This window comes from Sphaerodactylus townsendi, linkage group LG06 (assembly GCF_021028975.2).
Source record: "Sphaerodactylus townsendi isolate TG3544 linkage group LG06, MPM_Stown_v2.3, whole genome shotgun sequence".
NCBI classification, from domain to species: Eukaryota; Metazoa; Chordata; class Lepidosauria; order Squamata; family Sphaerodactylidae; genus Sphaerodactylus; species Sphaerodactylus townsendi.
The window spans coordinates 103,487,459-103,509,449 of record NC_059430.1 but is presented as its reverse complement, the minus strand read 5'-3'; the positions used below and the strand labels follow the sequence as shown (position 1 = coordinate 103,509,449).

The 21,991-nt window shown below is 45.8% G+C and overlaps 1 protein-coding gene across 1 annotated transcript in view; it reads left to right on the top strand.

Annotated features, from left to right (window-relative positions):
* GRIK3 (glutamate ionotropic receptor kainate type subunit 3) overlaps positions 1–21,991 on the top strand; it is a 253,820-nt gene that overhangs the window by 133,031 nt on the left and 98,798 nt on the right.

The window sequence follows — 21,991 nt, the reverse complement described above, 5'->3', positions numbered from 1 at the left end:
AAAAGGATACTGAGCAAAGTTTTCCTTTCAGACAAGAAATTTCTCCCCCTAGATTGCCAGGGGCAAGGAAATACCTGCAGGTGCCTGTCAAATTTCCAAATGCAGTTGTGTTTTCCCAGGAATTCTGCTGCAGCTTAAGAAGAGACCTTTCCTGGGAAGTTGCCTTCAGGTCCCAAAGACTGCTGCTATCCACCACACTTTGCAATGGCTGGGGACTGCTTGTTTACACAAAACAAAAACTTCCTGACCTGTGAGAAAAGGGGGGCATTCTTATTTTCAGAGAGAAACGTACCTTTTTGATATATAGACTTACTGTTCTAGTGGCTTAGATACCCATGCGATCCTGAGGGCAGGTTCATTTCCTTACCTAAGGTGTGGTGGGTTTCTAAGAACCAGTCTAAAGTTGCTGGGGACCATTTACAGCTAATGCTCTTTCTTCTTTGGATAACCCATCCACTTGCTTGTTCATCCTTGCTGCCAGCTGCAGTGGCATCGTCGGGGCTTGTGACAGTACCGTTTTAGACTTGGAGGAAAGGGTATCGAAGTAGGGAGGTAGCCACCATTACTACAAGATCCACCCTGCAAGTAGACCTGTGCCAATTATTAGTCCACAGAAGTGTTTACTAGCCTAGTTTACCCATGCATTCTTGGGTTAGCCATTTGGGATACATTGCTGGCCTAGAGAATTAAAAAAAAACAACAACCCAGGAAGCATAATGTTCTCTGTTAAGAACATTTTTTCATTTTAGTTGCCTAGAGGTGATTTTTTTACCCATCAGAGATGACCAGAAGGTGACTGTTTATAGGCCCGATCAGCATACATTACCTGTTTTAGCTGATGTTGATATAGAGCGCAAATGGAAATCAAATAAATACCGAACACAGGCTTACTGTGGGGTTTTTGAGGACATCGTTGCGACCACCTCCCTGCACAGAAATGGGGGGCTATTGCAAGCACATGAATCTACCCACCCTCTCTTTCTTTCACCGACTCACCCTTCTGGCTCTCACTGTTTCATCTGCAACTTTCCAAACTGCTGCCAGAATTTTGATGGTCAACCCAATCCAAAGGAGAGCTGGTTCTAATTAGTGCCTTTTCTCATTTGCTGATTGAGGCACTCCAGGGATCAATTAGCTGCTTTTGAAATCCAAGAGAGGATGTGAAAAAGTACTTAACCTGCCTGGCAATTGATATTTGAAATACAAGAGGGCAGGCATAATAAAACAGAGATGGCTAATATTTGATGAGTGGGATCCTTTCCCTACCACCTCGGCCTTGCATCCCTTGACAAATACTCCTGTCTCTTTCATTATATGATAACTTAAGAAGGGGGAGAGGAAGACAAAAGGTTGGGAAACTCCAGCAACTCCTCTTCAGAAGAGGACGCCGAAGGCACCGTTGGCTGAATTATTCATCAAATAAGCTAATTCAGCCTGTGTTTGCTAATGAGTCGCAGCCTTTCAGGTGGGTTTTCCTACCCAAGATACCAGCCTGATTAGTGACTTTCCCAGCAAGGCAGAGATTCTCGAAGAGGAGCGCACAAAGGGTCTTGTGACTTTACTCGAAGGCATCCCCCAAGGTATTAAAAAGCCTCTGGAGACTCTCATGATATGATGTCTTCATTGGTTTCTCTTCCTGCTGTGCAGTGGATACCTCTCCATGACTTCTTCCTTCCCCACCTCTTCTTCCCTGCACAAAACTGGTGGTGGAAAGTGCTGTTGATGTGCAGGCTGGTTATGGTGACTCCATAGGCTTTTTCAAGGCAAGTGATGAACAGAGGTGGCCTGACATAGCATGCCTCTATGGACTTTCTTGGTGGTCTCCCATCCAAATACTACTCAGGATTGACCCTGCTTAGCTTCCAACATCTAATGAGAACAGACTAACCTGGGCCATTGAAGTCCCTGATGGTGGCCCGGTGACAGTATCCTAGGACATGAGCCACTAGCTCCAGAGCCTGACTTCCAAGGGGCTTTCTCAGAGGAGGAAGAGGTTGGATTCCCTGGTGGGCACTTGTACCCCATTAGCTGCAGAGGAGGTCTAGCTGAGGACCCCAGTGTCTGGAAGAAGTCAGTGCATCAGAATGGGAATATGGGATGCCTATAGGGAGGTGTCCTACCTGTGCCTTGCTGGGATGCTCTACTCCCAAGGAAAGTCCCTTGAGATTTATTAGGAAGCTTGAGGCAACAATACCTGCAAAAACCTCTTCAAGTAATTGACTGGGTGTGACTTTTCTAGCTCCTTGTTGTCTCTTGTCTTAGATCTGCCCCTTGATGCTCATGACTGGGGGTCTCTGAGCTTTTTGAGCCTTCACGTGTATTTGGAATTCTGACACACCATGGTGGGTGCAGCAACAAAATGGCTGCCAAAGGAGGGGGAGCCAGCCACAAAACGATTGCCACAACTTAACTTAGTAGCATAGTATATATTCTTGTGCTGTGCTGACAGCAGTTGCCAAAGCAGCATTTTGAATGGTCTGTGCAACTAACCAGATCTCCAGTAGTCAACCAGAAGCTATACAAAAGCCTTACCTGGCCCCGCTCACCTCTTAAAACTTCTTGTCTGTAAAGTAGTAAAGGTCTTGTGGGTGCCACAGAGGTGTAGCTCCAAGGGGACAGGGGGGTGGATGATGCACCGGGCATGCACCCCGTGGGGGTGTGGCAAGGTCGTTCTGGGGGCATGGCAGGGGCATTCTGGGGTGGGGCAGAGGCATTCCAGGGCAGGGCGGGGACATTTCGGAGCAGGACAGGGCAGAGGATGCACCAGTGCACCGGGCACTTTCCCCCCCTTGCTACACCTCTGGGATGCCATGACATCTACAGGCACCATATTGGGGATCCCTGCTTTTGATCGTCTTGTCCTGGAATTTTCTCCTTGCCCTGCTGGGAGGCTCTTTTGCTTTGCTTTTTGTGATTGGAAATCTGAGCCACCACCAGCACCACCATCCTGTGTTAGCAGGAATGAGACTGGTCACAGTAAAAGATCAAATGAAGGTCTGACTCGTCCCCAATCCCAGGACCCTATTAAGGGTGATTCTGTATAGGGACAGGACCCCTTCATGCTCTCTAAGGATCCCAGCTCTGCCACAGATTGATTGCACAGCCTTGGGTCGACCATTCTCTCTGTAAACTGCTGTTGCTTAATGGTAGCATGGACATGGTAGCAGCTATTTGAAAACGAAAGCCATAACGGAAAAAGAGCAATGGCAGGAAACTAATAATAATGTTACCATTTCTGTTAGCATTTAAGATTGTTCCAGATGATTATCCGTGATTCAGACTACAGATTAGATTTTCTTTCATGATCATTTTAAAGACTTTCCCCCTCCCTTTTAGTTATGAGGGGGAGAAAAGGGCAGAGAGACTTCTAATCCTTTCTTCCTTTGTCTTTTCCCCTACTGAGAAACGTCCTCCCCACCTCCAGCTGCTTTTATTCCTGCTGAAGAAATTTCACAAGAACATACCCCCTCCCCGAGGAAGCGGCTTAGATGGGGTCTTTCAGTGATGGGAAAAGGCAGGAACAATTTGGAGATTTTTTTTAAAAAAAGAACAAAACCTTCCCTCTATGCCCTTCTTTTTATAAAAGCAGCCCCATTAGTTGCATTTGAAAATGAAAACATATCTTATTTTAAAATGGTAAGAGAAGAAAACATAACATGGCATCCCAAGCCTTTCAACGTTCCTCTAAGGCAGGCCAATATTTTTACTGTCCTGTTGCATTGGAGAGGTTGATTTACCTAAGGACATTTTCAGTGCCACCCAAGTCAGAGTCTAAGCCCATTGATTTCAAGGCCATGAACAGGGAACATTTGGTTGGCGTGGGTCTTCCTGATTCACAGCTCCATTTCTCAGCCACTGGGCTGTACTCGCTCTGTTGCACATCATGAATATGTAGTGGAGGAGAGCCGTTCCCTGGTCAGCTTATCATACCAGGTAGTAATTCCTGTGGGCTTGATTATGTCTGTCTTCTGCAGCGAAAACCAGCGGGAGTCTTGCAGTGTTGCCTTCATTTTATTTATGAGCATGAAAAAACAAACAGCCGGTGGGCTCAAGGAACCATTAAATGCGGGAAATACAGAATGAAATATAATTATGTAAAATTCAAATCTAATCATGAAAAATACACAGGCCATTCACTAGTTATGCTGTTTTAGTTAAGGCTTGTAATAAGTGGGGAGTCGTGGAGTTTGCTTAAATAGTCAGCACTTGCAGTCTGTTAATGTGTTTCAGGTAGCTTCTGACATCGTGACTCTAGGAATTAATGACCTGCACAACCTCCTATAATTTTTTTTAAAAAAAATATTATTCGATTTATATCCCGCCCTTCTCTGTGGGGCTCAGGGCGGCGAACAACAACCATATAAACAACAAAGCATAAATAATCATAATCAAAACAGCAAAAGCATCAATAAACATAACATCGCAAAAATAGCAAGACATCAAAGAGCATAGCATGAAATGTAGCACATCAATAAGAAATGGCATGAAAATATAACATTATAAACAGTGACATCAATAATCATAACATTGCACATAGCAAAACATCCATAAACGTAACATAACTTAATAACAACATCATTAACAAAAAACATCAATAATCACAGCATAATAAGCAACCCAGGGAAACACAGATGGTGACTTTCTCTTCTATAGCCAAGACTACAAGAACATAACGACCGAAGACTAACCATCTAAACAGTTCATGGCAGTAACTAACCTGAGAAGTCACATTAATCACTGAACTAAGCCTAATAGGTAAACCAACTATCCCCAACACTAGCTCTATAAACTACAAGCAATATAATAAACTCACTACCTAAAATACAACGCCTGAACTAACTAAAACAATCAATGTTGGTAACCCCAAGCCTCAAGAGGCACCAAAATGCGGGGTTGGGCCTCTAATAGCTAACACCGACCCCCGACCCCCAGTCAGCATCTTCAGTTCCATCTGAGGGGGCTGCCACCACCCTCGCCGCCATGTTCTTGCTGAGGCACCCCCAAGGACACCCAACCTCGACTGTGATTCCTAACTGACAGTCTCGCTTAGGTCTTGCAAACTGAAGACCATGGCTTCTTTTCTTGAGCCAACCCATCTCTTTTCCTATTGCCTGAAAAGTGCAGAGAAGGGCAACGAGGATGATTGAGGGACTGGAGCACCTTCCTTATGAGGAAAGGCTGCAGCGTTTGGGACTCTTTAGTTTGGAGAGGAGACGTCTGAGGGGGGATATGATTGAAGTCTATAAAATTATGCATGGGGTAGAAAATGTTGACAGAGAGAAATTTTTCTCTCTTTCTCACAATACTAGAACCAGGGGGCATTCATTGAAAATGCTGGGGGGAAGAATTAGAACTAATAAAAGGAAACACTTCTTCACACAACATGTGATTGGTGTTTGGAATATGCTGCCACAGGAGGTGGTGATGGCCACTAACCTGGATAGCTTTAAAAGGGGCTTGGACAGATTTATGGAGGAGAAATCAATTTATGGCTACCAATCTTGATCCTCTTTGATCTGAGATTGCAAATGCCTTAACAGTCCAGGTGCTCGGGAGCAACAGCCGCAGAAGGCCATTGCGTTCACATCCTACATGTGAACTCCCAAAGGCACCTGGTGGGCCACTGCGAGTAGCAGAGAGCTGGACTAGATGGACTCTGGTCTGATCCAGCTGGCTTGTTCTTATGTTCTTATGCCTGCAGCTTTTCCTAGAATTACTGTCTTTTTCAGTGTGTTACCGCGATTTGCCAGGTAACAATAAGTGATTTCAGCTCAGCAACTTAATGAGGCGCAGGAAGCAGGCGTTTCTTCAAAGCGAAAGGATTTTATTTGCAGGTGGTGGTCGCAGCTCGGTCAGGAGGGAATCGAGCCCTCCTGCCCTCGTGCAGGAGTTTTTATTTACAAACATCAAAAGGCTGGGAAGGGGCAGGCAGAGGGGCAAGTCCCTCGCCAAACACCAATAGGAAACAACAACACAAAACAAGGTACAATTTCAACTTTTGAAACTCGGTACCGAAGTCTCGCTGTCACCCCCCCCTCTCGCGGGATCTCGCGATGGTGCTGAAGGGACAGCTGATGATAAGCCCATTCAGGAAATCCAAGCGGGCTGATGGTTTCACCCTGAGCTATCTCAGCTATCAGATGCCCTGGGGCTCCCGCGGTTCAGCTGGCAACAAAGAGAATTTTAAACTGTCCAATGGTGGTCCCTGCACGTTCTTCAACGGCTGGGGGACCTTTGGGTGCTGGCTGCAGATTTGATTTGTAATTCCAAAGAGGGTCGTTGTCCTTATCAAAAGAGTCAGCCAGGCGTTGGTCTGAGCTGCATTCCAGAGCCAGCATCCATGTCCCTTAATATCAGACCTTAACTGGCTATTGCTTTTAGACACAAATTTCAAAAATAATATTTCTAACTTAAACACCAGGGGAAACCTTTAAGGATTATACATATACAAATACTTATAAGCAAGACTTCACAAATACTTATTGGCATGGTTTCCTTAAATCTAACAAGAACAAAGACCTTAAACTAACTGGGGGACCTAACTAAACTAACCTTCTAGGCTACTGGCACATCCTAAATTCAACTTAAAAGGGACATTTATATCCTAAAATAACACAAACACAAGGGAAACCATATAGCATTGGCACAATCATACATATACATTCTTGGTGAACCTTATGAAGGCTTCTGACCCACACAAGTCTCCACATCCGGGCACGGAGCCAGTGTAGCCAGGCAACCTGACTTCAGGAAAATATTTATTTATTTTGTCTTCTCATGTTGTGATCAAGTGCTTGTTGTGACTCAGAAATCCAGAGTCTGTGTTAAAAGCGTGTGCATATGTATAGGTTGGTGAGTTCCAATTCTCCCATTTCACACTGGAGTCTCTTTGAAGGTCCTTTATTGAGGAATTGTGAAATTCAGGTCAGAAAGAGAGTATTCAGGAAGAGTGACATGTCCTCTCACTAGCATCTAAATGCTGCATTTTTTTAATGTTAGTTTTGGGTCCATTTATATGTGCCATTCATATTATTTTGTGTCCAGTTACGTTATTCATTTGTGTCTCATAGGAACTGACTGTATTTCATAAATACAGGGAGCACCTTGATCTGGATGGCCCAAGTTAGCCTAATCTCATCTGGTCTTGGAAGCTAAGTAGGGTCAGCCCTGGTTAATATTTGGATGGAGACCACCAAGGAGTACCAGGGTCGCTAGGCAGGAACAGGCAACAGTGAACCACCTCTGTTTGTCACTTGCTTGAAAACGTTCGGGGTTTCATAAGTCGGCTTTGACTTGACGGTGATTTCCTTCCTTGGGAGCAGAAGGTCACTGTTGATACATGACCGTATGTTTTACTGCATTGGAGGATGAGTCCAAGATGGCACAGCTGGTGTTGTTGGCCCCTGTAGATATGTGACCTGATTGCCAATGGGAACAAAGTTAGTTGCAGCCTTTGGTTATTGGTTTTGTGCCTCTGTTAAAGGTAAAAATAGTCCTCTGTATAAGCACCAGGTTATTATAACCCAAGGGGTGATGTCACATCATGACACTTGAGAGCCAGTGTGCTGTAGTGGCAGACTCTAATCTGGAGAACTGGGTTTGATTCCCCACTCCTCCACATGAGTGGCAGAATCTCTCTGGTGAACTGGATTTATTTCATACACATGAGGCCTGTTGAGTGACCTTGGGCTAGTCACAGTTTGTTCAGAACTCTCTCAGCTGCACCTACCTCACAAGGTGTCTGTTGTGGGGAGAGGAAGGGAAAGGAGTTTGTAAGTAGCTTTGAGATTCATTACAGTTTAGAAAAGTGGGATATAAATCCAAACTGTTCTAAAAGCTTTTAGGCAGGCTTTGTTTACGGGGTGGTTTGCTATTGCCTTCCATAGTCATCCACACTTTACCCCCAGTAAACTGGGTACTCATTTTATTGCCTGTTTTTGTTGGTAAGAAGCTGTTTTAGGTCAAGGGGTGTTTGTGAAGCAGGGCCGCCATCAGCATATCCTGAGGTGGGGCAGCTGCCAGGGCTCAGGGTTTCTGGCGGGGCCTGCTGCTGCTGATCCCTCACCTACTTATTTGCTAGTAGCTCCCAGCTCCCTGCTCATACACATCCAGTTCCACTGGGAAAAGAACTTCAAGTGACTGTGAGTGAGGGAGGGGTGGAAAGGGTTACAGACGCAGATGGGAAGCTGGCAAGTGGGTGGGAAGGCAGGAGGGCTGATGGTGGGCTGAGAAGAAGCAGGGTGTCATGTGAACCCTTTCCCTGGTAGCCCCAAAACCTGGAACTAGCCCTGCTATGGAGCTACAGTTTTCAGAGTTTCTGTCTGTGAAGAATTTTTGCTGCCGCATGAACCTTTCAGCCAAGGAGCTTCTCCCCAGTTGTCACTGAACCTCTTGTGTACCACAGAAGATTCTGGAGCGAGTTTTTAGGCCTATGCTCAATCCACATCCTAATGGGACCTCACGTTATCCATGCAAACTGAGAGTGCAGCTGAACCTCACCCTCTTTGGGTATGCGTTGCAGGGAGAGGCCAGCTACCCAGAGGCGTAAGTCCAAGGGGGCCAGGGGGTGCATGACGCACTGGGCACGCGCCCCTATGGGAGTGTGGCGAGGGCATTCCGGGGGCGTTCCAGGGCGTGGCGAGGGCAATCCAGGGTGGGACGGGGGCGGAGGACGCACCAGTGCACCACACGCTTTCCCCCCTGCTATGCCTCTGCAGCTACCTTTCAGGGAAGCTACTTGGCCTTTACTTATCAGTCTGAGACAACAGTGCTCCGTGTACAACACGGAATCTGGATTTTGTGGGTTGACTTCTGTGGATCAGATGCCTCCTGGTTCTTCCCCACCTCAATGATTTTCTGCTACCTGCCTCATGGAACTGGTGATTCTTCCAAAGTCCAGGGTATGGACTTTGGGGGACCCACCTGCTAATTCCTTCCCTGTGAAGGATGTCAGAGGGACCTGCTCAGAGTCCTTGATAGGTTGAGAAATAGTTGGGGATGGGAGGAAACTCAGCTTTGCTTATTGATGTTGTTTGCAGTCAGGGACATTACAAGCTATTGAAATGACAGCTATTGTAGCCCTTTATGGCTTAGGTTGGTTCGACACCAGAGGTGGGATCCAGCAGGTTCTCACCAGTTCCCGAGAGGGGGTTACTAATTATTTGTGTGTGCCGAGAGGGGGTTACTAATTGGGTCTGCTTTTCCGTTAGAAATTCCATTAGGTCCAAAAAAATCATAAAGTCCTGTTGTTTCCTATGTGGCTGGTGAGCGAAGGTAGAAAACGGGATAATTCTCCCTGTTGGGCTGTTTTAAAAACATGTTTTAGAAATATGGTAAAGTTCCTTGTTTAAGGAAAGTATCCTTCTTTTGATTTCTAGAAACAAAATTAAGCATTTGAAAGTATTAAGTATTTGACAGGCAGTCAATTAGAGGAGAAGTAGTTGTTTCTGTTGGCAGTAGACGATAGGACTTGCTATAATGAGTTTAAATTATGGACAGAAAAAGAACAGCTGGAAATTAGGAACTTTTTTTTACAGTAAGAGTTTTTTACAGTAACAGAGAAATTATTAATGCCCCGCCCCCAGAATGCCCAGCCATGCCCCTGTCGTGCCCCGCCCAGCCCCATTGGTGCTACGCCACTGTTTGAATCCCACCACCATGGGAACCTGTTACTAAAATTTTTGGATCCCACCACTGTTCGACACGCACTGCTCAGAGATGTGCATCAGTATCCAGGTTCATGTTCTTGTTGATGAAGACAATTTTCGTCCCCTTCAGGGAACCAGGGGTGATGGGGAGAAAGAGCTGTTGTAAATTACTTTTTTGAAAAGGGCCCATCGTTGTTTCCATGGTTGCTATTAAAGGCTGCAAATTTGTCTTATTTTGTTAATAGACTGTGGATTGTGTAGAATTGGTGACTGGGTGTGAACAGCAAGCCCACCCAGGGCAACGTGTCCAACATTACGGTTTTTAAAGAGATAGATCTGGGTTCCCAGTCGCTTCTAACAATAAAAAAGGATCTCATAAAGGCACCCAGGGGTTGGAGGGGGATGGTTCTTGCATGAAAACTGTGTGTGATGGGGGGGAGGGCAGGGTTATTTCCCTGTTCCACATGCACAAATACTCCAGATCCAACTTTAAAACATTTGGTTTGACCCAAAGAGTGGTACAAACAAGTGAAAGAAACATAAGGTGAAGTCAGAACAAGGTTGTGTGAACGTACCCTGCAAGTCTTCAAAGCAAGCCCCAAATTTCTCACCTACCACAGTTTCCTTTTCCAAATATCTCGGGTCTTCTTTCACCTGCTTCTGCAGTAAACAGAATGAGGGCTTTGCTTTTGGGGGCATTGAAAGAAATAAACTTCATCTGCAACCACAGTTGTGAGCATGAGAGAGCGTGAAGAATCTTTTCGCCTGCACACTGGAGGGAATTGTGACTTTAAAATATTAACAAGCGGCCCATTTGTCTGCCCTCTTTTGCCACATTGATGACCTTGATGAATCAGTGATTGAGAGGGGTGGGATTTGATTCTGTATCTTTCCGGTCAGCGTGTTTCCTTTTATGTAGCTTGCTTTATCTAGATTCCACCTCCTGCCTTCAGAGGAGCATCACCCAAAGGGCCAGGCCAAATCAGGAGTGCGCATCATGCTCTGCCCTGGCAGCTTTGTTCAGATCAGATCTCCCCAGTACATTTGCAACACTGAATGACAGTATCTTCATCTTTCGCATAACAGGCATGTCTTTAAAAAAAATTATAAACTGCTCTTTTAGAAGAAGGTAGCAATATGGGTCGAATCCCCACTACCGTCTTAGCCAGGTTTCAGAACACAAACTAACCAGGTTTGAGGGACAACCTCCCCATTGCTTGCGTGGCAGATTTCGTTTCTGGTGCCTGTTCTCCCTGTTAATCTGTATTCCGGCAGGACCTGGTTGCAAGTGGCATAGACCCCATTAACACGGTTCAGAGCTGATCCAAGGGGAGGGATAAGGGTTGAAACCCTGACTCGATTTCTCGCCCATGGAGTGGTGATCGCTGCGAATTGAAGGCAGCCAAAGCAAGCGCTCTTTCACGCATCGCGCATGCAGCCTTTCCTTGGTTTTGTTTCCGCTTTTGCAATCGGCCAGCAGAAGGGGACGCAAACGTTAAACAGTCAAACGTGTAACTTTGAATCGTTAATAGTTTACACAGGTAATGATTAACTGTTTGCACAGTTAAACAGTTAAATGTTAAACTTTTACACACTGGTTTTTTGATCATGCCCCTAAAGTGTACGTTTCTGCAGTGGGAAAAGGTCCCGCCCCATCAAGGCACACCAGCCAATCAGGGGAGGCCAGCAAAGTGAGCTCATCTGGTAGTGGGGATTGCTAAGAGTTATGCAACCGGGTGTGTCTGCTGTGTGCTCGCTGCAGTGGGGAGGGAGAAACTCTGATGAAGAGGACATGGTTTCACAACGAACAGGTTTGGATCTGCGTGCAAATTTCAAGTGGGGATTCGACCATGATCTGGCCTGTTTGGGGCTAAGGGTGGTATCCAAATACAGATCTGGAAAATTTGCTCTGCAGAGGGGTTGTAACTCAGTGGTAGAATATCTTCTTGACATGCAGACGATCGCTGGTTCAATCCCCTGCATCCCCAGTTAAAAGAACCAGGCAGTGGACGGTGAGAAAGATCTCTGCCTAACATGCTAGACAGCCACTTGAGCACACAGTGGACTGATGGTCTCATTCAGTACAAGGCAGCCTCTTGTGCATGGGTGCTTCAACCCAAGGTCAGTTACTGGAAATAGAAAAGAAGAGAAGAGTCTGGATTTAGATTCCACTTTACCTTTAATGAATCTCAAAGCACCTTACAAATTCCTTCCCTTCCTCTCCCCACAACAGACACCTTATGAGGTAGGTGGGGCTGAGAGAGTTCTGGGAGAACTGTAAATAGCCCAAGGTCACTCAGTAGGTTTCACATGTAGGAGCAGGGAAACAAAACCAGTTCACCAGACTTGAATCTGCTGCTCTTAACCGCTACACCATACTGGCTTTCACACTGGTAGACTGCAATTCAACTGAAAGTAGAAGGTCCTTCACTGTTGACCAAACAGTTTCAGGAGGCCAGGCTGATAATACTTGGGTGACCAGTCTAAAGGTTTCATATATCCCACCAGTTGCAATGGCTGATGTTCCAGGTATGCCTTTGATGTTTGAAAGAGGTTCCCAAAAGCCTGTGCGCACGTAGACCAGACAGAGGAGCTCACTAGTCTAAGCTCACGTTGTCGACCACAAGCTTGCTGGTTCAAGCCCTGGAGTCCCTGACACATTAGTCTAGAGCAGTGCTCCCTAACCAGGTGACCCTGCTTGTGATGGTGCCCACCAGCGTGCTTCATGATACCCACTTGCCTCTTTCCCAAAGCAACAATTTAATCCTGGCAGCCCTTCATCTCACTGGAGGAGGGGGGGTGCTTCTGAAACCCCCATTTTGCATCAATGGAATGGAAATTTCCTGTATCCCACTTCCATCCTCTGATCTTTGCTGCTGGGGGATGGGTTGATAAGAGGACCTTGAAGAGAATCAGTGGAAACTGCCAATTTAGCTGGGATCCAACCCAGATTTTTTGAACCTTGGGAGCCAACTTGAGTGCTATTGGTGGAGAATTGTAAATAAAATTGAGTTTTTAGAAAACAAATGAATTAATAAGTAAATACATCAAAAGTATTAAGTGGAAAGCAGTAGAAATACTGAGCTTGAAATGAGGAGAGACACTTGAGTCTAATTCTGTCCACAAAGTCAAGTCTGTTCTCAGCCTCAGAGGTCTACATCACCATGTGTCTCAAGCAGAAATGAAGAGTTGCTTGCAGCAAGCCAATCATCCCAGGTTCTCAGGCTGTTGAGCCCAACTGCATGCAGCCCCCTCCTCCTTCTCAATTACCACCCAATCTGACAAGGGAGAACTTCAATGTTTCTCCTGCAGATATCAGGTACCTCATTGTAGATGTGATGGTTTTTGGTGGGGGATAGATCATTCTTGTAGCAGTCCTAATAGCACAGAGTAGTTTGTCAGAATTTTTGAAGCTAAGCAGGGTTTGTACTTGGATGGGAGACCATCAAGGAAGACTGGGGCTGTTATGCAGAGAAAGGCAACGGGAAACCATCTCTGTTTATCTCTTGACTTGCTAATCTCTTGAGGTGGAACTTCATGGGGTGACTATGAGTTGCTTGTGACTTGACAGCACACTTTACTGTGTTTAGGTAACTCTTGGCCACCTTGATCATGGGGTGGGGGTACAGTAGCAGTAAAGTGGGAAGGCATCTTGAGATGCCCTGCCAGGTAGTGGATATTGGGGGGATCCCTCGGAACTTAGTAAGAGTCAGGCACTGTATAAACAAAGTTCTCCTACATGAGGGGACTCAGTGGAATACATCCCATGGATCAGGTCCATCCATCTCCCACTCTCCTGTCCTTCTCATAGTCATATGGTAGACCTCCCTTCAAACAGGGACTTTCTGTGTACTTCCCAACCTTTGTTTCTGGTTTCAGGTTCACCTCCAGTCAATGCTGGCATTTTGTCTTGAAAAGAGTCATGAGGCAAACCCAGAGGTAGGTTTCCTGATGCCTTGGGGATGACCAAATCCCTCATTTAATTTATAGCCCAAGCACATTTTATTCCATTCTATTAAAACAGAAAAAAAATCAGCGACAATTATTTTCATAATTAACTGGCTCCCCTAAATTAACGTCAATTACACTGTGTAATCATGATTAAGATTATGCATTAATCAACTGCTCCAAGTTAGTGATTAGGCTTTTTAATAACTGCAAAGAACATGCACAGAGGTATGTGAGTGTGTGCATGTATGAGTGTGTGGGCACAGCTGTCATGAAGAAGGATGTTAACTGATGCTGTAGTTTCAACAGCTATACAATTTGCTTGGAACTACCACAGGGTCTTCATAGGCCTTTGACCAGACCACCAGCACTTCAGTAACTGCAGGCAATACTCCCTCTTATTCCAGCACAATGGAACTGTATCAGTAGAATGTGCGAAAGGCAGGGTGATTCTCTCCAAATGCAGAATGTGGAGTACTGAGGATTTTTGATGTATTATGCCAGAATTCTTACACTTTCACACAGAGTGAATAATGCCCCCATGTAATAATGCACCCAACCTCCCCTTCAGCCATTTTCTCCTCCCCCTCCTCCTCCATTTTTCACAAGGAATTTTAAATTTATTTTCTGTTTGTCTTATCACATTAGCAATGTAACATTAGGGCACAGATATAAGCTACCTTGATTGTATCAGTTTTGTCAATTTCATTTTGAATTAGAGATGTGACTGTAAGGCGAAGATACTCTGTATCTGCAGTTAGGAGTGAGTGAAATTGACACGGGATTATTTTGCAGGGAGAAATTGACAAGGGATTATTTCAGGCCGAGATACACGCTGGTATGGTTGATTGGATCAGTTTTGTCAATTTCACCTAGCACTTGCATTGAGGCAGAGGTACAAGCTAGGGTGCTTGATTAGATCAGCTTTGTCAGTTTCACATCGAACTTGCAATCTTAATGTTCAAGCAGAGATACCAATTAGCTTGGTCAATTGGATCAACTCTGTCAATTTTATATCAAACTATCGATGTGATATTAGGGCAGAGAACAATTTTGGGGGCAATTGAAAAGAGTATTAAGAATAATTACTATGTGTAATTAGGGACTGCTGCAGTAATGATCATGCATTACTGCAATTCATATTTGGCCAAAGATGTGTTTTTGAGGGGTCTACTTGTTTCTATACTTCAGGTGATGGTGCCTGCTGAAGGAGCTGTGCCCATTCCTGGCTCAATTGGATCTTGCTACACCATCCATGGCTTAGCTACATCTATACTAGACTGTTGCAATATGCCCTTCTTGGGCCTACCCTTGAAGAGTGTTCAAAGCATGTATCTAGTGCAGAAGACTGGCTGGACTGTGGGTTGGGTGCAATGTGCTGGGATCATGTGAACCCAATATTACAGCAATCACACTGGCTTCCAATCTACTCCTGAGCCCAAAGGTGTTGGGTTTTTTTAACCTTTAAAACCCTACATGGCTTGGGGCCAGATTCTCTGAAAGGCTGTCTTCTCTTCATTCCTGTGCAGGAACTAAAATTACAGGGAAAGGCCATGCAGACTTTCCCATCAACCCAAGAGGCTTGTGTGGGGGATATATAAGAGAGGATTTTTTTTAGGGGCAGACCATGATTATAGAACCATCACCCCAAGAAGATATGTCTGGCCCCCTCATTCTCAATCTTTAGGAGACAGCTTAAGATAGTTTTATTCATAAAGGTATTTGATTAGCTCTTCCGCCCTCTAGCAGTTTTCAGTTATTAGTTTTCGTTTGTGGGGTTTTGCTTTTGTTTCGTTTTTTACATATTTTAGGTATGTTATTATTAGGTATATTGTAAGCCACCTTCAATTCTTAAAAGGTAGAGTGGTGGCTAATGCATGTTTTGCATCAATAAATAGTAAGTGAATAGTTCATGAAGGGACCCACCTGCACCAATTGCTTGAAGTTGCCGTCACCGAGTATTGAACATGCACAGCCGCTTGCTTGTTCTTCATGCTTCTTGGGAGTCTTCCCTCCTTAGGAACAAAACAGCCCTGGGGGGGGGGAGGGTGCAGTGAGGCTGTCTGGATACCTTTCCATCCTGGTTTCCCCATCAACTGATGACTGGGGAGATCTATGAGTGTGTGTCTTTGCTGTTCAGAGATGTCTGGTAGATGTTTTTGAATTGATAGTCCAGTCAGTCAGGCGATTGTCAACCAGGGTCCCTTTCTAGGCTCCATGCCACCTCACGGTCCTGGCAGGGAGCTTTTGCTTCATAGCTGGAAGAGAGCTTCTTTCTGTAGACTCATTTGAAAGGACTGATTGTCTTCTGGCCTGATGTCTTCTTGTTGCATACCGGATGTCCACTTTTCCCTGAAAAAAACTGAGATGTCCAAATGGTTGCTTGGAGTGTTACTTTAGTTTGGATCAAGTGGTAGTCTTTAAGCAGTGGTTGGACAAACACTTGTCAAGGCTTCTCTAGGCTGATCCCGCTTTAAGCACGGGGCTGGACCAGATGGCCTGCATGTCCCTTTCTAACCCTATGATAAACAGGGAATCTGCTCTTGAAAAGACTCTGACCCAGCGGCACAAGACAAAAGTTGCTGTTTATTAATTAAAACAACAGAATGTTGTATTTTAATTTGGACGTAACAGTAAAAGAAAAATGACTACCCCTTTGCAGATGCCTTTCCAATTGGTCCCAGAGTTCAAGGGGGTTAGAGAAGGGGGTTCTTTATTGAGCCCCTCCATGAACCCCCAGAAGATCTGCCCACAAGATTCTGTCCCATTTAGTGAGGTCTACTTCCTTCTCTCTCTTTGTCAGAACCCACTGGCATTTCCCATCTTTGCTGCCATCTCAGGCTGCGCTGGGCAGAAGGAGCAGATGGTTCCCCGTCTCTCTGCATTAAGTGTTTTCATTGCTGGAGGACACTTGGCAGCCGCTTGGATCTTTCTCATGTGGTGCTCCAATGATAAGGTCCTCTTTGACTGTATTATTCTGAATAATTGATCCCCTCACGGCAGAGTCAGGTTGCTGCTGTGATGGAAAAAGGGTTGTTGCCTCATAAATGCTGCACGGGGAATCAAAAGGGAGCAATCTATAGGGCCACGGCTTGAGGAGCGAGGGTAGAAGCACATTTGTCAGGAGAGCCATGTGCCACTGGGGGCTTGCCCCATGATTCTGCTTCTCAGCTATGGATTCCAGAGCATTGCAGCATGGGAAAACAAGCCATCGGCCGATTATGCACAAGGCATCTGCTGTGCGATGGGGGGAAATGTCTGTCGCAGCAAGATTTCTCGCATTGACGTTTTCCCTCCAGCCTCCTTTTCACCGTCTAGTCTCCCCACGGCAAGCAAGACCACTTCTAGCACCAAGTTAATTTTGGTTCACCACCAGAGCAGGGAGATTTGCCCCAGACCTCTTCCCTCGCCCCATAGCCAGCCAGCCTAGCTCCACCGTCCCCACGCTGGCACCGTCGTCTATGCCTTCCCCCTCGCCCCATTTCACATTGCCTGCTCCTTCCTGCTTTGCTAATGCTCATTTAGATATATCAATATAACAAAGGCTTTTGCAAGGAACAGCACAAGCAGGGCTTCTGTTTCTGGCTTCAGCTGACCTCCTTCGCTCTGCTGCTGTTCTCCCTGATGATCAGGAGGGCTTTTAAAACTTTTTTCCAGACAAGCCTCTTTTTTAAAACATGCCTCTCACCCACGGTAGCAGAGTGGGAGAGAAAGTGGAAGGAGGCGGGGAGGGAATATCAGCTCTGTAGCATTGGGACAACTGAGTGTTATGAGGTCTGTGTCTTTAAAAGGGGAGGAGTTAAGAGGACCAGGAAACAGAGGCCTGTTGAGACTAGCTGCTGGGGAGGACTGGGCTTTCTCTTTGCTTTCTCCTTGTGTGTACACAGAGAAATGCAAGGAGACCACACTCTAGCCTCACTGCACAGCTAAAAGGCCTGAGATAAGTGTTCTAGGTGTAATGGGCCATTGCGAAGGAAGTCTTGTAGACCTTAGCACAGAGGTGTATCTAGGAAAAATGTAGCCCGGTGCAAAACCTGAGTTTTCTGTCCCCCACCCTGTATGGGCAGCTGCCCTCCCCCACCATGACCAAACAATGTTTTTTTTGGACCAGGTCTTGAAGTCAGTGTATGGGCCCCGGGGGAAGGATTTCCCACCACCCCCACCTGACTAAATGGCCGCAGCCTGGGAACATTTGACCCCATGTGTCCCCCTGATTGGTATGCTCCTGCCTTAGCATGGGATTAAAGGACATCAAAGCCATCTCCATGGTGGAAACTAAATGGACATCACATATATTATTTATTCTGTTTGGGCAATGGACCTTCCTGTTTGTGTGTTTCGGTTCCCATAGATTTCTGAGATGAAGCTGCGAAAAGCTGTAACCAGGCCGAAAAAATTACAGCGCCTGAACATTTCAAACGAGGGACAGCAATGATATGACATTTGCAAAAAAAAGGGACTTGAACATCAGACCTGCCGTGTTCTTAGAGCCTGTTCCATGGTTCCTTAGTGATTTGCTGGCATTTCAAAATGAAGTGTGTTTCTGTGTCATTTTGTGTACGTGCAACGGTGGCAGCTGGCTGAAAAGCTGCTGTTGAGGCATGCTTACAAATTCCCTGGCTTGCTGGGATTACATGTGCCTCAGGGTCATCAGTGGGCCAGCTACGCATCATTTAAAGGCTTCTGGCTTTGTGTGCATGCACCTGCACAGGCGTTGAGCACTCCGCAATGTTCCTTGCACTGCCACATGCTCAGAACCCTCTGGATCAAACTGTGTTTTCCAAGGCAGCAGTGCAAGAACAAGCAAACAACGTTCAGTTAACACAAACTCACAAACATATGCATGAAGCTGCCTTATGCCAAATCAGACCATTGGTCTATCCAAGTCAGTGGAGAAGCAGCAGCTCACCAGGGTCTCAGGCAAAGGTCTTTCACATCACCCACTACTAGGCGATCCTTTCAGCTGGAGATGCTGGGGATCGAACCTGGGGCCTTCTGCATGCAGACAGATGTTCCACCACTGAACCATAGTCCCTCCCCAAACATTTATGCTCGGTTTGGGAGTCAGGCCAGGAGGCACAATGGCGTGAGGGACAAGGACTTCTTGTCTTGCCATCGCTAGCATGGATGTCTGGCTGATGGTTAAAGAGCTGGTTTGTTCATTGGTGGTAAGTCCACGTGTGGAAGTCGCTGAGACTGAAACAAAAATGTCCTTCAAACTTTTTAAAGATACTGCAAGATGTGATTCGGTAATGAATAGTGGACCGTGGTTTAGGCTTCTTGAGTCTGTGGTTGTGCCTCAGTAGCATTTTCTCCTGATTCACATCTGCATCTGAACAGGTCGGGTATCATTCAGAGGATCTGATGGTAGTAAAGCAAGTGGAGTATATATACCTGTGGAATGTCCAGGGTGGGAGAAAAACCCATTTGCATTGGGTGCAATTAGTAAGCGTTAACCAATGCAAATGGTTCTTTCTCCCACCCTGGACATTCCACAGGTATATATACTCCACTTACTTTACTACTGTCAGATCATCTGAAGATTCCAGCCACAGATGCAGGCAAAAGGTCAGGAGAAAATGCTACTGGAATATGGCCATACAGCCCAGAAATCCCACAACACCCCAGTGATTCCGGCCGTGAAAACCTTTGACTATACCTAAATGGTTAGGATTGCCCCCCTCCATGGTGTTCATGAAATGTTACTTCTATTGATATAGGATTGTGAATTGACTGAAGAATTAACTTGGTTCTTTTGGACCTAAAGCTGTTGGTGCGGGTGGTTATTTGTCATACACACTATGGGAGACTTGGAGACCTCCCGGAATTAGAACTGATCCTCAGATGACAAGCGATCAATTCCCTGAAGGACATGGCAGCTTTGGAAGGTGGACTGTATCATGTTCCAGTGGTGGGGAACCTATGGCACTCCAGATGTTCATGAACTACAATTTCATCAGCCCAGATGTTCATGAACTACAATTCCCAATTGGCCGTGCTGGCAGGGGCTGATGGGAATTGTAGTCTATGAAGTGCCATAGGTTCGCCACCATGGTGTTATACCTAGCCAAGATCTCTCCCTTTCCTAAGCCCACCCTTCCCAGGCTCCAGCCCCCACATCTCAAAGAATTTTCTGATGGAAAGTTAGCAGCCCTATATATATGGTGGAATTCGTTTTCTTTTGCAATAAAACTAAGGAGAGTTCAGTAGCATGAAGGAAGCAGGATGGTCTTTGCCTCTGTGCCTCACAGGGCTGTGAAGATAAAAAGGGAATAACTCCCCCATATCCCTGCTGGAGCTCATTGGAGGAAGGAAGAGTGGAATACAAATGTAATAAATAAAAGATAATGAAGTGCCTGGAGAGACATGTTCAGACACAGCTCCCAACAAGCTCTCCTGACACCAAAAAGGGAGGCCGGCTTCCCCTCTAATGAATCAGGAGATCCATCTGTTACTGCCTGCATCTGTGTATTTCATTCATCCATTAATTATTTTGAGTTGCTTGTTAATCAGACAGCGCCTGGTTTCGTTCTGTCTCCACCGTTCCATGGGGGAGCAAGCGGGGGTGGAGAGCAACATGCCATTGTTCCTGCCATCTCCGAAACAAGGTGAAGCAATTACACGATTTCCGCCTGGGCTCTGGTGGCACCACAGTTGGAGAGGGTGCCAGTCGGGGACTGAGGACGGGACTTGCAGATGTGCAGCCCAGGATAGCTTTGTGGTGCTGTGATGCGAGTGGCTTTCCCTTTGGGGAGAGAGAATGCTATTAATAACTTCTGAACAGTGCAGGCAAACGTCCCCAAGTCTGGGTACGCCCTCAGCTAGAATGGTTCTAGGAGGGAAAGCAGTATGGTATAGTCAGGGGTTTGGATTCTCCCTCAGCTAGAATGGTTCTGGAGGGAAGGCAGTGTGGTATAGTCAGAGTCTGGGTACTCCCTCAGCTAGAATGGTTCTGGAGGGAAGGCGTAGTATAGTCCAACATCATCATGGTGTAGTCCATCATCATCAGATCTCAGAAGCTGAGCAGGGAGACCGGCAAGGAAGATTCTTCAGAGGCAGGCAATGGCAATCCACCTCTTCTTCTCACTTGCCTTGAAAGCCCCTTGCTGGAGTTGCCATCTGACGGCACCTGTATATGTAGAGCAGTTCCTGTGAGGTTGCTTGTCAGGAAATAGCTGCTTGTCTGGTGAACCTAAAGGACAAAACAGGAGATGGAAGAAGCTTGTAACGTTAAGGACCAGAAAAAAAATGGAATGCTGTGTCAGAGAAAAAAAATTCATTTTTTTCCTGTAAATAATAGACTTTAAACTGCCACCTATTAGCTGGGCTGTTGTAATGCTACAGAACCTTCTCTAATATTCTAACCACAAAGAAAGAAAATGTTGATTGTGAGAGGCTAACGTGATCGGTGGGAAGATGGCTTTTGTGTTTGGGAAAGAACCACACAAAAACCTAAGAGGAACAAGGAAGGGTGGGGGCAGGAGTGTTAGTTGGATGATGAGTGAGAAAGAGCATGGAAGTAATAAAGTGATAAAAGAGACATGAAGAAAAATGAAAGTACCAAGAAAAGAGAGGCTGCCTGCAGTGGGTGGAATTGATGTAAAGCCTGAGGAAGGTGGAATGTCACACACACACAAATTTAAAGCAGCCAATCGAGTCTTAATGGTCTCTCTCCATTTCTTAATGGTTAGCCTACGTGAGCTATTCTCTGTCACGGCCTTGCCTCTGCTCATCCCTCACAGAACAAAAAGTTTGTTTTTCAACAGACCATGTTTTGAATAATTGACAGTGTCCCGGCATGGCAGTCACCTGATATTTTCCACATCCCAAAGATGAAGGGGAGTTGCCTATGTTTCTTCTTCTCTCCTCCATTTTGTGCTCACAACACCTTTGTCAGGTTAGACTGAGAATGTGTGACTGGCCCATGGTCACCCAGTCAGATTTCATGGCTAAGTGAGGATTCCACCCTGGGTCTTTTTGCTCCATCACTCTAAACTACTACTCCCCATTGACTAATAATGATGGAGTTGCAAATGGGTGGCACCTGAGCCCAAGCAGGAGGTAAGGAGATAGGGTGTAACCCTAATTCTGACCTTCTTGAAACTTATCAGTGCTCTGCCCAGAGTATGCAGCCATTTGCTGTTGTAGCCAAAACAAAGCGGTGTTGTGAGACCACAAAGAATAACAGATTTATTGCAGCATATGCTGCTGTGAGCTGAAGCCCATCATGAAGTGAATCTCTTGCATATGAAAGTTCATGCTTCAGTAAATCTGTGTGTCTTGACAACCCTACAACAACTGTCAATTTTGGTTTGGAAGTGGGCCTTTGTGACCTAGAGCTCCATTCCATGATGGGCTCTGCCCCATAGTATCTGATGCTACAATGAATCTTTTAA